Source organism: Otolemur garnettii, unplaced genomic scaffold, assembly GCF_000181295.1.
Source record: "Otolemur garnettii isolate 467f Iridium unplaced genomic scaffold, OtoGar3 scaffold00051, whole genome shotgun sequence".
Lineage (NCBI taxonomy): Eukaryota > Metazoa > Chordata > Mammalia > Primates > Galagidae > Otolemur > Otolemur garnettii.
Window position 1 is genome coordinate 467,974 of NW_003852446.1, and position 14,434 is coordinate 482,407.

Consider the following 14,434-nt stretch of genomic DNA (forward strand, 5'->3'; position numbering starts at 1 on the left):
AATTGAAAGCTGTGTAGGGGTCCTCAAACTTTTAAAACAGGGGGCCAGTTCACTGTCCCTCAGACCGTTGGAGGGCCCGACCGCAGGCCCCAGGACGAGTCGGCTGCTAAGCAGGACAGGCAGTGGGTGGCAAAAACACCTAGCGGGCCGGATAAATGTCCTAGGCGAGCCGCATGTGGCCCACGGGCCATAGTTTGAGGACACTTGGGTAGAGTCTTAAGACTGTATAGAAAATCCCAGAGCCTCGCTGCACGGCACATGGTAGGTGGTCTTCTAGACTCCTTGTGAAATCTCAACACTTTCTCAAGCATGATAGTAATGGCTGCAGTGAGTTTAAACAGAACATGTGACTCTTCACTCTTCACCAGGACTCTTCCATGCAAGTGGAAGCCCCGATTTCACCATGACTAGCACATTTCTATCATCTGGTAGATACTCAGTAAATATTTGATGAATGAATAGTGACAGCAAAGAAAACAAGGCTATTTGAGCAATACTTTTCAAACTGTGGGGTAAGATTGATGCAAGGGTCACGAAGTCAGTTCAGTGGCTCACCACCAGAATTTTTGGAAAAAAAACTAAAAATTAGGACAAACAACAAAAAATAAGAGTGCATCCTGCTTTGGAAAAATACTACTCTGTCAAGGTTTTGTTTCCATTAGATAGATTAATGTGCATAGGAGTGTATCTGTCCTGGTTATAATGGAAATATGTTTCCTATTTTGGGTCACAGCAAAAATGTTTGTGTATATGTGCATGTGTGTGTTATGTATGCACCCTTAAATTGTCTTCTCTTTTTTCAGTTTATTCAGATATAATTGACAATTATGAATGATATTTTTTTGTTTCAATTTTTATTTTCCTATGTTTATTCTTCCAGAATAACTTAAATCATTTTGCCAAAGTTCAAAAGACTCCTAGAAATGATATATATTTAATATGTACAACTTGATGATTTGATATGTATAATATCATATCATGATATCATGAAATAATCTCTAAAAACTATTAATATATCCATCACCTCACACAATGAGTGTTTTTCTTTCTTTATTTTTCTCTCTTCTTCCCTCCCTCCCTCCCCGCCTGACCTGCCCATGTCAGGGAGATGGGGCATCTGGTTCAGAGCCCAGGATCCCTCTCTCTCTTCCTTCTTTCCTTCCTCCCTCATTCTTTCATTCTCTTCCTTCCTTTTTCTTTCTTTCCTGAGAACATTTAATGTGCCCTCTTAGAAAATTTCAAGTATACAACACAGTATTGTCACATGGCTGACATTATTGGCTATGCAGAATTTATTCACCTTGCATAGCTACATACCAACTTGACAACCCCTAGACCAACATCTTCCCTTTTCCCCTCCCACCAGCTCTAGGAAACCACCATTCCACTATCTGCTTCTATGACTTTGATTATTTTATATTCCACATATAAGTGAGATCATGTGATATTTCCCAGAAAAAAAATTTTGAAAGCCAGGTGGTGCCTATGGCTCAGTGGGTAGGGCGCTGGCCCCATACACCGAGGGTAGTGGGTTTGAACTTGCCCTGGTCAAACTGCAGACAAAAAATAACTGGGCGTTGTGGTAGGCACCTGTAGTCCCAGCTACAAGGGAGGATGAGGGAAGAGAATCACCTAAGCCCAGGAGTTGGAGGTTGCTGTGAGCTGTGACACCACAGCACTCTACCAAGGGCAATAAAGTGAGACTCTGTCTCTACAAAATAAAAAATAAAAAATAAAAAAAAAATATTTCAGTGATTTTGGGAAGAAGCAGGCCAGGCAAGCAAGTTCACTAAAGCATTTCAGGCTTAAACCTTCTCAGATATCCTTAGGAGGCAGTCACAGATCTGGTGGCAGGGATCTTTATTTAGTTGCTGTGAGGACAGGGACAGGAGGTGTATCTTGCACTAACTATTGAACCTCCTTTAAACTCACTAAGCCCCTCGCCTTTGTTTTACCTACCCACACAGACACCCTACTTGAGGACTATGATGCCTATGAGTCAGTCAGTAACGTATATTTTCAGACTTGAACCTGCGGCATTCTCAGCTTCACACAACATCTGTCTTATTACAAGGCACACAGCTGAGGGGAAAGAAAGTGAAACAAACGCAGAAGTTAAGTCCATTTTCTATGAAAATATATCCTCTTAGATCAGCGTTTCTCAACCTGTGGGTCATGACCCACAGGAACTGTATTAAAGGGCCGCGGCATTGGGAAGGTTGTGAAACGTTGTCTTAGAACAACATAAGGTGTTGTCTTTGCCTCTGATTACAACTATTACATTGATAAGTTTGAAAAGGAAATGGGAGCTGACTCCTTATGTGCCAAGTACTGTGTTACATACCTTCACACACACTTCCTTAACTAGGAACTCAGTTGGTCAACAATTATATCAACAGATACTGGCATTATTTTCAAATTGTGACCAATCTCTGTCTTCGGTGTTTACTGCAATCAATCTTCCCCCTGGGCCTACTGACAAATTTTCTGTCTGAAATCTTAAATATGGTAACCATAGTAATGAAGCAGAGAGAAGGAGAGATCTTAGAAATGCACAACAGATACTCCACCAAAAACAAAAACAAAGTCTCATCTGTTATTTTCCTGTTTCCTTCTCTACTTTTTTCCTTTCGCAAGAGCTGCTTACATGAAGCTATAGCTGATGTGCTAATGAACAAACAACTGGTTGCAGTGAAAGTAGAAGAGAGCTAGGGCACAGATGATATACAAAACTGAATAATAAGCCAGAAAAATGGAGTATAAACTCTTTTTCTTGTTCATTCTGCTGCTTTGAATGTCCTTGGGAGAAGCAATAGGGAAGTGCCTCCTGATGGTTTACAGTGTTCACCTGCTTCAGTTACTGCTAATTTTAAAACAGAACCTACAGTCCATATTCATTAAAGAAGAGCTAGCTTACCAAGATCATTCAAATTCAGAAGGAAAAACGTTGGCCAGAGAAAGCAGGTTTATAGTTTTTTCACCTGGAGAAATATGTTTGTTCTGCAGCTGTGCAAAGGAACGATGGGATGGCCCTCAGAGGTCTTTTTCCTCAGGACATGCCTCACTCACCTTCTGCTCAAAACCTCCTAACACTTCTCCAAGTCACACCTGGACGATTTCATCATGAACCTAACCTGTCTCTTCAAAGTTTGTAGGAAGGCAGCAAGGGCCAGACCAAACAGAGATCTGATCTATTGATTGAGTTCTCAGTTCTTAAGCTTATTGAGCACCCCTGCAGAAACAAACAACTCACAAAACTTTGACTGCAAACAGCATAGACTCCCCTCCCTCTGAGCTCCTTCCAGCAGAAATTGAGCAGTGGGAGGGAAGAGAGGAAAGAAAGAAGTGGCTATTTGGAAGGTTGATATTATTGCTTGGAGCCTCTAGGGCCTAGGATATCAAAACTGGATATAATAAAGACAGGCCTCTGTAAACATTGTCTGTGGGCCTCCTTGAAAACTCATGACATTCTCTTACAATAATTTTCTTATAGTAATTTTGTAAAGACATTTTCCATTTGTTTAAGCTGCGCGAGTGGGTTTCTGTCCTTTGTAACAAATTTTCCATGATTAAGATGACTGAAAGGTACCACGTTGACAGAGGCAGTGCATCATGTGATGTTGTTACAGAAAGAATTTCATCTAAATTTCCTTTCATTGCACTAGCATAACATTACCTCTTTCCTAATACCTGGTGACCTGTGTGTTCCTTCACCATGGCAGATACCACATTATATTAAAGTCATTTTTCTATATTAGAGTTTCCCAACCTCAGCAATGTTGACATTTGAGGCTAGATAATTCATGCTTTGTGGTGGGGACTGTTCCGTGCATTGCAAGATGTTTAGCAGCATCCTGGCCTCTACCCACTAGATGCCAATGAAACACCTTCTCCCTAACTGTGACAACCAAAAATGTCTCCAGACATTGCGAAATGTCCCCTGGGGAGCAAAACTGACACCAGTCGAGAACCATTGTTCTTTCTACGTGTTCTAGACCTCCTCCCCTAATCCCACACTGACTATAAGTGCAGGCCTTTGTCTACTTTATCCTTGTTACTTCCCAGTGTATGATATTATAATAATCATTCTTAATTGAAGAAAACTATATTAACTTGCATTAAAATGGTGTTTTGTAGCTAAAAACCTGGAATACCAGTGTATCTGTATCCATCTGGGTTTCATCAGGAAAATAGAGACACTAAAAGTATTACCAAGTATTACCAAGTATTACCAGTTTAATATAGAAATTAGAAATTAAGGTTTATATGAATGGAGGAGGAGTAACCAGGAGAATGAAGGTTTAAAAAGCTAAAAGATGGGACTTTAACATGAAGCTCTTGGTGAAAAAGCAGGTGTTCAAAAAAAATCAGAGAAGCCACAATATCTAGCTACTAAAGAAAGATTATGAAGTAAGAGTCCACAGAAAGATCTGGAATAACACTGTGTTTAATAAAGCAGCGTCATCTGGCCCCCACCAACTCCCCATACTGCCTCCCTTCCACCTTCTAGATCTTTTAAGTTTCTCTCACTGGCAAACCCTAACCAGGAACCAATCAAGAAAAGGATGCTGGGAAATGCTCTTCCCAGCCTTAGGCAGGGGCTTCTACAGAAGTGGTGATGCCAGGTAAACAACAGATAATCCTACACACAATAACCACCTTGACACCAATGTGTAAGTGTGTATACAGAGACTAAAGCATGCTAATGGCCTGAGACTTTGGCAGTCAGGATTACCCAAGTTAGAAAGCAAGCAAGTGCTTAGTGTGTTTTGTCATTGATGGTATTGTTGTTATTATCTTGAGTATAGCAATGAGTTCATCCTCCAATCACCTGTCCCCTCCAGTTTCAACATTCACTTTGTACTTTAAACAGATGGAAAATGATGTTAATAATTGAACAGCTCATATTTCAGATGGAAGATGTTCACCTTCATGCTTCTTAGAATTTAGTGTGTGTTTTGAGCACTCTAGCTAGAGCAGAATTGACAGAAACTGCTAGGAAAGAATTTCCATATGCAAGGCATTGCTTCCCCCTTGAGGAATTGAAATATCATAACCAAGTTATTGATTTCTAAACTACCCTGTAAGAATACAGCTGACATTAAATGAAAACATTTCTGCTTTATAGATTTTGAGCAGAAAACCAAATGATCATTTTTAAAGAATTACTTCTAGTCCCTTAAAAATATGGTAATGTAGGTGAGATGTAGTCCAAAATACAGTGAAGTCTATGTTTCACTATAGAAAATTAGAATTAACATATATTTAATACATTAAAAACATATAGACTTCAAAGATTTCATGTCCCATAAAGTTTAGAAAATTTACTACCTGGTCCTTTACAGAATATGTGTGCCTACTCCTAGGTTCGAGGGAGAACAGCAAGAGCTGTGATCTAAGAAGTAAAAGATTACAAGGACTTGTGAGGTGAGAGCCACTGGAGAGTTTTGAGCTGAAGAAGACATATCTGAACTTGCAATTTAACAGAATGCTCCTAGTTACTATGTTGAGAATGATGTTACTGCTGGGAGGGAGGGTCTGAAGTCAGAGGACCATGTAGGAGACTACTGTGATAATTCTGGCGAGAATGATTCTGATGAGCCACTAAGGGGTGGCTCAGACAAGGATGTAGAGTTGGAGGATGATAAGAAATGAATAGATTCCAGTTTAAAGCTTGAGCTAATTCAATGTCCTGATGTTAGATATGTTGTATAACCCTACATAGGTGCAAGGAACACTAGAAAATGCAGTCTCTCCATATGCTTCCATGTGACCAGCTAAAACAGGGATTCTCAAGTCAGGGTGAATTTTTTTCCTCAAAGAGACATTAGGCAATGTCTGGATACACTTTTGTATCACAACTCAGGGGACTTCTGCTATTGGCATCTAGTGGGTAGAGCCCAGGGATGCTGCTAAACATCCTCAAATGCAAAGCTCAGTTTCCAAAAGCAAATAATTATCTGGCTCCAATGTCAATATCCTGCAGTGCTTAACTTAACCCTGAACTAAAGGAAGGTCCACCATTAGGAGAAAAACTAAAATATGGGTTTCGAGGGATAACCAAGAGCCCCAGCCCAGATCAACTCCCTATGCTGTCACCTCAGCCATATATAGGCTGTGGCAACATCAGTTCAGGATTTCTGCTCATATCCCAACAGAGTTCTGTTTGTTCTCCCTTGCCCACTCATTTTTATCCTGTTACAGGGGGTGAAGTTTATTATGAATGAGAGGTCGTATTGCCATTTTATTTTTATGCAGAGGCTTGTAAAAACAAGACGTATGAGCAAGCCAATGAAGGAGATTTTGTGTAGTGATAGCTAACTGCATCACAAAGCAGGCATTAATTTAAGAGATTTGCGAAGAGAATGATGTATTAATAAGAATTTAAAGACTTAAAATCAATGTTTTGTGATAACCCTAGATTTATGGGGATTTTACTTTCTTTGCCAAATCCAAATAAATGGCATATGAGTTCAAATACTCTGATGTTATGCAAGTATTCCTTAGTCTTTTGCTATGGGCAATACTTGATCAGGTCTAATTTACTTGGTGAAATATTTGACTATCTCTAATATATACTGACTTTTCATTTACCTAGTTGTATTATTTTGAATTACAAATAGATGCATAAATTAAAAATGTTTATATTCTATAGTGTCTGTCTATTCTATTTATTTTCTTTGCAAAGAATTATGCATTTTCTTCAAAGGATGAATCCTTCAAAGGATGAATGCAATTTTCACACTACCTGTCTGCTCACTAGCTTAACACTAGGCAAAAAAAGGGAAGTTTCAAATATAGATCATAAATACCTCAGTTTTTGAGTGACACTGTTGACTTTAAGTTTGTTCTAATTTTATATAAATCCAATATGCAAAAATAAGCCAAATAAAAAGTAAGCAAGGAATGATTTTTCATATTACAAAAGACTCTTTTCTACCATTCATTCAAGTATTTACTATATAAGTATTCAATACAGGGAGATTCATCCAAGTATTGCCCTAGATACTGGGGATATCAAGATAATGTGAGACTGGGTCCCTGCACTTGAAAGTTACATGAAAGAGGCAGACGAGTAAATAGCTAAGTATAATATGATACAGAGGTTCCATTGTGGAGCATGTGCCAGCTGCTACAGGAGCTTAAGAGAAATCTATGGCCCAAGTTCAGAGGTCAAGCAAAAACATTCCGAATGTGATAATGGCAGAGTAGAATCTTGAAGGACATGAAAGAGCTTGCCAGGCGAAAAGAGATGATGGGTATTCTAAACAAAAGGAAGCAGTTGAACATACTCAAAGGTCATTAAGTCCCATGAGAGAAGTAAGTATAAGACAAGACATGGGGGTCCATGGCATAGTTATTAACAGATGAGAAACTATTGAAAAGTATTAAGCCTGGGAACGGAAGCAGGGGACTAATGATGTGGATTCTGCTACAGCAGAAGGCAGAGAATAACCTCATAATTTGTGGGGCCCAGTACAAAATGAAAAAACGTAGACCCTGGGTTCAAAAATTATTATGAGTTCCAATATGGCTATTATAGAGCATTAAACCATGCATAGGATCCTTTTAAGCACTGGCCCCTGTGTGACTACATAGTATGTATACCCACAAAGCTGAACCTGGCAGAAGGTATTAGGGCAGGTTTAAGAGGAAAACATTAAGACCTTTATTTGCATACTATCTACTTCTTGGCTGGGAAGAAAAGTCTTAAACATATTAACCAGCTAGAAATTAGTCTCAAGGAAACATACCAGCCAGTATTATAGTCCTATATTCACAAACTCAGAAAATGGCCAAATGTCCCATCTCTTCATTTTAAAGATGAGGAGATGGAAGAGCAAAAATACGAGGGACTGTCCCAAACTCAGAAATTTGGGAAGTGGTAAAGATGTGAATTCAATCCAAGCCTTCCATATTCTAGCTCAGTAATTTCCTCTGCTCCTCCGTGACATCCAGGTTATGGAATCTGAAGTGAGAGGGATGGGAGGGAAGTTCTTTTATGGGGGAAGGTTGATCCAGAGACTACAGAAAGGACTGCAATTAGCAAAGAGAGGGATATCTGCTAGGAAGCAATAGCTATCCCTCTCATCTCCCAGCAAGCACTACTTTTCTGAGCCCTTACTCAGATTCAGAAGGAACATTTCCAAACAAAATGACTATAACCCAGGCAATGTACTAGGAAATAGGGCTACAGAGATGACAGGCAACCAGGATCTTACTCTCTGTTGAGTGAAAATAATAGAAATCAGCTATCAAAATCCAGAATCTTTGACCACCTATTCTCAACAATATCTCTCATATTATACTCTATTCAGTTCTCTATGCCTGCCCCCTCAAAAAAAATACCCACAGTATCCAAAGTTTAAGTAGATATTACCCATCACTGTGCTTCCAGAGCCAAGTCCAGTGCCTCCCTATAATAGGAGCTTCGTCATTCAACATTACTGCTGATGGTTGATAAATAATAGATCGATAGATTTGGTATAAACCTTCAGGTGGAGGGCCTGGCTATAAAAAAAGTTTTTAATTCATCAAAGCAAGAGAAGCAGGGTCGGGTATAGCTAAGAGATACTTCTCCCATTCACTTTTTGTCCCTCTGCCAATTTCTTCACTTAAGAAAGTAATCAAAACATAGATGTCAAGTCCTCTACCTGGGGTTAATTCTTATAGACAATGCCATATGGGGTTTTACCTCTCACTGATCATTTTAAATTGAAATAATTAAACTACCTCATAGGACAGCGATTCTCACTTTTCTAACCAGGACAGTTTTTTTTTTAATTTTTTTTATTAAGTCATATACACATAGATCATATATATTAATGCATTTATGGGGCACAATGTGCTGATTTTATATACAATGTGGAATGCTTAGATCAAATTAGTTAATATAGGGTTTCACCTCATTTACTTAATTATTGTGTTAAGACATTTATATTCTGTACTTAGATTTGACATGTACCCTTGCAATATGCTCCATAGGTGTGGTTCCACTGTTTACCCTCCCTCTATAAACCTGATCGAATATTTATTTGTGGAGATCATTTCTTCTCTTTTTTAGTTTAGATTGATTTTCCTAAAACTGTATACAATTACAAACACATCGAACTCTATGAAATGTCGATATCATAGAAAAAGTTAAGTATAAATCATTTTATTTTATTTTTAAATGCCTCTCCTTCACTTTCCTTTTTTATTTACTTTTTTTATTATTTTTAGATTTTTGCAGCTTCTTGGCCGAGGCTGGGTTTGAACCCGCCACCCTTGGCATATGGGGCTTACACCCTACTCCTTGAGCCACAGGCTCCACCCAAATCATTTTATTTTGACCAAATCATGATTCAAGTGAGCTTGAGTTTACTAGCTACTGGAATATATTTCTATAAAGTGAAAAAAAATCCACTAAGCAATAAACAAGGATTTATTAAGGATTTATTGAGCATATATTAGGTATTCATTTCTGAATCCAGTTTCAAAGAGATTGCCCACTAATTTATCCCTCTGGTATGGTTCAGATACTTAGTTTGAAAGGAAGCACATGTGTGTTTGGTTTTGGAACAGAGAAGAGACTGGCAGATGAGTAAATGTGATTCTCTGAAATCATGCCCCTGAGAATGTCATCGGGTATGACATTAGTCTCCGGCTGTTACATCATTACTGAGATGAAGTTAAGATGTTTTTCAAACAGGAGTTGCATACCCTATCAACATGTCATTACACTACAGTTCTTGGTGACATGATTCCTAAGACAGGGTAGATGCTGCAGCCTTGGGCAGTGATCATATATCTCAGGAGGCTAAGAGAAGAGAAAGGCAGCTCATTGCTGCCTTTGTTCACTCACATGTCTGGCACCTAGGCTGGAGAACTAGCACTGCTAATCAGAGTTTACACAGGGCCTTTCCATTTGGCTTGACTTCCTGGCAGCATGGCAACCTCAGGGTGGTTAGACCTTTGTATGGTGGCCCAAGACTCCAAGAACAAGTGTGCCAGTGAACAGGGTAGAAGCTGTGTCTCCTTTTATGAATTATCATTGGAAGCCATACAGTGTCACTTTCATTATGTCCATTAGTTACAAACAAGGCGCAGCCTACTTAGATTCAAAGGGAGAGGACATAAACCCCTACAGACCCCCAAATTTCAATATGAGATACCTCAAAGCCACATTGAAAAAACCACATGGATAGGAGATATTGTTATTAGCCATATTTGACAAATATATTTTGCCACAGTCTCCCCTCTTTCCACACAATTCACATCCTTCCAATACTTGCAAAACATATTTATCCCCTTTCCCAAGACCTACAATATTAAATGCATACCCACAAAAATAGTAAAATAGAGAGCTGGTATTTTTTTGTTACTGGTATTTTATTTTCTTTTCTAGATAAGAGTAGATAATTAATGACTTACAAAAGGCTTTCCTGGCTAAAACACTGATTGCAGGCATTGAACTAAAACCCAGCTCAAACTGAAGAATGGGGGAAAATATTTGCAAACTATCCATCCAATAAGGGATCAATATCCAAAATATATGAGGAACTTGAACAACTCCATAGCAAGAAAAACAAGTAATCTGACTTAAAAACAGCCAAAGGATGTGAATAAACATTTCTCAAAAAAAGATAAACAAATAGCCAATAAGTATATGAAAAATGGTCAACAACACTAATCATCAAGGAAATGCAAATCAAAACTACAATGAGATATCATCTCACCACAGTTAACATTTAAAATGGCTGTTATTAAAAAGAAAATAACAAATGCTAGTAAGGATGCAGAAAAAAGAGAACTCAGATACACTGTTGGTGTAAATGTAAAGTATTACAGAAAACATAGAGATTCCTCACTGCCATATTATCCTACAATTCCCCTACTGAGTATATATCCAACTGAAAAGAAATAAGTATTTTGAAAAGATAGCTGCACTCTCATTTTTTTTGCAGCACTATTTACAATAGGCAAGATATAGAATCAACCTACATGTCCATCAATGGATAAATTAATAAATAAAATGTGGTATATACACAGAATGAAATACTATTCCGCCTTAAAACAGAACAAAATCCTGTCATTCGTGGCAACATGGATGAGCCTCAGGGACATTATGTTAAGTAAAATAAGTCATGCACAAAAGAGGAATACTGTATGTTCTCACTCATTTGTAGGAGCTAAAAAAAGTTGATCTCACAGTAGAGAGTAGAATAGTGGTTGCCAGAGATTGGGAAGGGTAGAGGAGATGCAGAGATAGAGAAAGGTTATTTAATAGATAAAAAATTAGACCTAGAGGGCGGTGCCTGTGGCTCAAAGGAGTGGGGCGCCAGCCCCATATATTGGAGGTGGTGGGTTCAAAGCGGGCCCTGGCCAAAAACTGCAAAAAAAAAAAAAAAAAAAGAAACAAACAAACAAAAATTACACCTAGATAGGAGGAATAAGTTCTAGTGTTCTATAGCACTCTAGTAAACAATAATTTATTGTCTTTTTTCCAAATAGCAAGAAGGGAAGAATTTGAATATCATCAACATAAAGAAAAAGTTTGAGGTTATGGATATACTAATTATCCTAATTTAATCATTACCCATTGTATACATGTATTGAAATATCATACAGTACCCCATAAATATATACAATTGACAATTATGTGTCTATTACTATATAAACAACTACTATGTGCCCACAGGAAAGAAAAACATAAGTATAGTTTATTGAGAGGGAGAGGAGTAGGGGAGGAAGGGTGATTGGTGGGATCTCACCTAATATGCAAAATGTGAGGATGTTCAGTACATCCCCTGGGTGAAGAGCTCAACTATAACTTAAACTTTACCTTAGAAATGAAAACAATATAACCTCAAAATTTGTACTCTCATATCAATCTGAAATAAAAAAAAAATTAATGCAGTTCAAAACCCAGGTTGTCATCATCTGAGTCAGATGAAGCACCTCCAGTTAAGCACTTTGGGTAAATTTCAATATGAAAACCTGTGAACCGAACTGGAAGAGCACCGAGTAGCAGAGCCAGATGCACTGTAATCATTATCCAGGGACCTGCAAGAGACTACAGGAAAAGATAGGGAGGGTTTTTCTCACAGGAGAAAAAGCCAATTCTATATTAAAATGTTATCAAAGAGCTAACAGACTTTTTGAAGAAATATGACAAAGCAACATAAAACATAAGTGCAAAGAAGCATGCACATTTGAAGAAGTATGAGAAACTTTTGAAAATAATGAAAAAACTAAGTAATCACTAACTGCCTTCAGAGAGGAGAACTATGTGGCTTTAGAACCATGTGAACATATTACCTATTGAGAAAATTTTTTGAACTTTTAAGAATAATTTTAATGATAATTGAATTATGGTAGTGGCTAAACACACAAAAGGTTACCATTACCAAACCAGAAACTGTGAAGAGTTCTCGGAAGATAGGAAAAACAGATATTATCAGATTTCTTAACTCTGAAAAATTGGGAAAACTACAACAGAAAATCAAAGTTCATCCCAGGAAATTTCAAGAACACAGTCAACAAAATTGAAGCACTGCAGAAAGACTTCAGTCAACTCTGAGAGCAGGTCTGCCCACCCTGCCTCTGTCCTTACTGGCCCTCCATCCTCCACCTCCATTTTCTGCCCTAATCACAATGGGCATAAGCATCACCAGCATTTGACTCTCTCACGTCTCCCCAAACCACACTGGAAATACAGTAAATTAATTGACCAGGAAAGCACACAAATTAGAAAAGGGGTTGAAATAACTACAGAACTGTACAGCAGAAGGGAAATAACACGAAAGCATACATCTACCTAGAACCCAGCTGTACTAAAGGCTTTCAATACCAGAGAAATGTCATGCTTTTGGCATTTGGGATAGTTTCTATCATATCTTCAAGACGCAAACCATTATCCCCAAAGAAGAAGATCACTCCCTAATTGACACTCTCCCCATTCCCATTCCAGGGAGAAGCCTATTAGTGAAAGGACATCACAACTGTAGATCAGATTCATGCTAATTACTCAGTTACCAGAGGTGTCCTTGATTTCAAACCACAAATAGAGAAAGGTTTACCAGATATTTGAGGAAACTGAACAGGAAGTCATGAGAAACAAAATTTATTCCTGAGGAGGGGGAAAGATAAAACATAGGAAACAAGAAAAGATAAAAATTCATCTTCTTAGAATTTTAAGGAAGACACTAGATTTACAAAATGAGAACAGGCTATTACAGAGAAGAATAAGAGGACAAGACAAAATCTTTGCACACTAGAAATGTTACTGAAAAATTAAAAATCCAACAGAGCCCAGACAGTGCTACATCTCCCTGCTTGCAAGTCCGACTCTTAAGTTCCAGCGCAACAACGCCAGCGCCCCGCCCCCAGTACAGCTTCCGGCCCCCACTACCACTTCCGGCCCCCACTACCACTTCCGCCTCCAACGGCTTTAAGGCTCACTTCCGCTAGCTTACCTGCCAGACCTCCGCCATTTGCCTTGAGGTTCCTGTCGCCTTCACCGCTTCCACAGCCTAATCCACAGCCTGAGCCTGACGCCAGCACCACCCACCATGGCCACCGCACCCTCCCAGATGCGCCAGAACTACCACGTTGACTGTGAAGCCGGCATTGACCGCCAGATCAACCTGGAGCTGTACGCCTCCTATGTGTACATCTCGATGGCTGCCTATTTCGATCGAGACAACGTGGCCCTGAAGCACTTTGCCGGCTACTTCCTGCACCAGTCTGGGGAGCATAAGGAACGTGCTGAGGCCCTGATGGAGCTGCAGAACGAGCGCGGAGGCCATATCCGCCTTCACGACATCATGAAGCCCGACGGCGACGACTGGGAGAGTGGCCTGCAGGCCATGGAGTGTGCCCTCCACCTCCAGAAAAATATCAACCAAAGCCTCCTGGACCTGCATCAGCAGGCCAGCTACAAGGGCGACGCGCAGCTCTGCAGCTTCCTGGAGACCAACTATCTGCACGATCAGGTCAAGACCCTGAAGGAGCTGGGTGGCTACCTCACCAACCTGCGCAGCCTGGGGGCTCCCGAATCCAGCCTGGCCGAGTACATCTTCGACAAGTTCACCCTGGGCGGCAGCAACAACGAGAACTGAACTGGGACTGTCCCTACAGCCACAGGTCCTTCCCTGGGGCCCTTTCAGAGCATTACTTAAGTTTTTCCTTCCTGTTTTACCATTGTTTCAAATAAAGTTATCTTGTTCTTAAAGCAAAAAAAAAAAGAATAAAAAAAATAAAGCAAATAAATAAATAAAATAAAACAAAATAGGCCCAGCGCCTGTCACTCAGTGGCTAGGGCGTCGGCCACATACGCTGAGGCTGGCTGGTTCGAACCTGGCCTCAGCTGGCCAAAAGTAGCCAGGTGTGGTGAGCGCCCGGCGTTGCGGGGTGGGGGAGGGGCTGTACTCGGGGTTGTGGGAGGGCATCC

At 39.6% G+C, this 14,434-nt stretch overlaps 1 protein-coding gene and 1 pseudogene across 5 annotated transcripts in view; both read left to right on the forward strand.

Moving 5' to 3' along the window:
* GLRA2 (glycine receptor alpha 2) overlaps positions 1-14,434 on the forward strand; it is a 192,475-nt gene that overhangs the window by 166,657 nt on the left and 11,384 nt on the right. The gene's annotated exons all lie outside the window — the stretch shown is intronic.
* Positions 13,554-14,102, forward strand: LOC100948625 (annotated as a pseudogene).